The following is a 2,292-nucleotide window of genomic DNA, read 5'->3' on the forward strand; positions in this document are numbered from 1 at the left end:
AGGATATTAGCAGTCTGGGTTCCCAGAAATCATGCTGCTTCATTGTACACCAACTGCAATTTTTATCTATCTGTGTAAGGTCCAGATAGAATGAGTTAGTTATTCAGATTGAATGAAAAATCACCAAGGATTTTCATTGTAAAGTCCTTCACTCTTTATCAAAGGAGACAGTCCTGTGGATAGGTCAGAAATAATCAAGGAGGATTTTGTGTCCCAAAGAGTCCTCAAAGCCCAGTGGCTATTTACTCCTGCCTTGAATACCTTGGCTATATTTTAAATATTCACTCTTTTGCTATTGAAGCAGCTTAGTTCATGTCTACATCTTTAAAATTTTTAAAAATTAACTTAGAGTTAACCTTGATAGTTTTTTGACAGCTCTTATTCTATAACAATTTTTAAAATAGCTTTGGTCACCGTTGAGGCAAACCTCTTTGTTTAAAACTCATGTTTAAGACATGAAATAGGCCAGCCATGATGGCTCGCGTCTGTAATCCTAGCACTTTGGAAGGCTGAAACAGATATATTGCTTGAACTCAGGAGTTTGAGACCAGCCTTGGCAACATGGTGAAACCCAGTCTCTTTCAAAAATACAAAAATTAGGTAGGTGTGGTGGTGCGTGCCTGTGGTCCCACCTATTTGGGAGACTGAGGCTGGAGGATCTCTGGAGCCCAGGAAACTTGAGGCTGCAGTGAACCATGATCATGCCACTGTACTCCAGCCTAGGTGACAGAGATTCTCTCTCTCTCTGTCTCTCTCTCTCGCTATATATATATATATATATATATCATATATATGATGTATATACATCATATATATGATGAAATACTAGCAGATAGAGAGCACAGGCATGCTAGTGAAAAACAAGGCATGGGACCAGATAATGTCCGACAGATTTTATAGCTAAGGACCTAGAGGGGTTAGAGTTGCCCATTCTGCTTCCCAGAGTCCTTTTGGGTTTTATAGCACCCACAGAGCTATCATTCAGGCCAATGGGCCTCTTGCGATCAACAGTGTCAAAACATCTTATAAATCTCAAATAATCAGCATCCTCTAAAGAGGACTCTGGGCCAGAGTGAATAATGTTTTGAAGATAGCCATGATATTCCCTACTTCACACCTGAAACAAGGCTGAAATAACAGAAGAGAGATAATGAAATTACACAGAATAGCTTTGCTTTTGAGGTTCCAGGAAACCATTCAGCATCTCTTGGTAGGAGATTCAAACTTATCACTGTCCATAATCTTCTGGTGTTTCTTAAAACGGTAGCAATCCTTGGCTCAGCCAATGCTATTTTACAAACAAATCAAAAGCACTAAAGTGACCCAATTGCTGCTCAATGGCTGCTCTTAACTAAGAACTGGAGAGCTAGGGTTCATACTACAGTGCTTTGACTTAACATCCTTCCCTGACAAGGCCCTTACTCCATTCTCCTAAAGCATCTTATATTACAGTGAGACCAACAGTCTACATACACAGTTATACCTGTTCCTTCTCTGTTTCTCAGGATATCTCTAGTATTCCAGATTTAACCCTCAGTAGCTTTACTTTTTCAGATGAACAAAAAGTCTCCAATGTTAAGATAAAATAATTTTAAACACTTAGACCTGCACTTCCCATTTCAGGTTATGATACTGTATTTTTCAATACTGGTTGTGAAGAAATACTCAATACATTCTGCCTTTTATCAAATGCTGATGCTGCTTATACCCAGAAAAGAAACATTTTTTTGTTTTAAAATATATCCGGTTTTTTTTTTTTCTACATATGGCTGAATTACTCTATTAGTACTTTTAAGAAACATGACCTCAGAGCTCTCTTCTCACTCTTTTCTGTTATATTCAGTTTCCTTAAGTGACAGTCATTGTCTGGGGTGAATAGGTACATCTCAACCTTACAACAAAGGCTAAAAGGCAGAATTAAGAAATTTATTACCTAAAATTCTCCTAGGGTTTTACTCTGTTTCTCTGGGTGGATTATAATCTGCTAGGCCTTCAAGATACTCATGATGACCAGTGGAAATTTGCTGACATTATGTCAGCAGCTGTCAACCAGTGGTCCTTGGTGTACTTACGGGCAGACAGATGAACAAAATGAACTTTCAAAGCCCAGAGAGAGCAGAGCCCAGCACAACTGGCAGTTCACTGAGACAGTTATGGAGGAAAATTACAAAGGACTGTGGTGTTCTACTTGTGAATCAAACTCATTCAAATAAGGTTGGAACCTCAAGGTATTTGTTTTATGGACTTGCAGGGAGTTTGCTGTATTTGTCTTTCTTGAAAGAGGCCATCATC

This window comes from Macaca thibetana, chromosome X (assembly GCF_024542745.1).
Source record: "Macaca thibetana thibetana isolate TM-01 chromosome X, ASM2454274v1, whole genome shotgun sequence".
In the NCBI taxonomy this organism is placed as follows: domain Eukaryota; kingdom Metazoa; phylum Chordata; class Mammalia; order Primates; family Cercopithecidae; genus Macaca; species Macaca thibetana.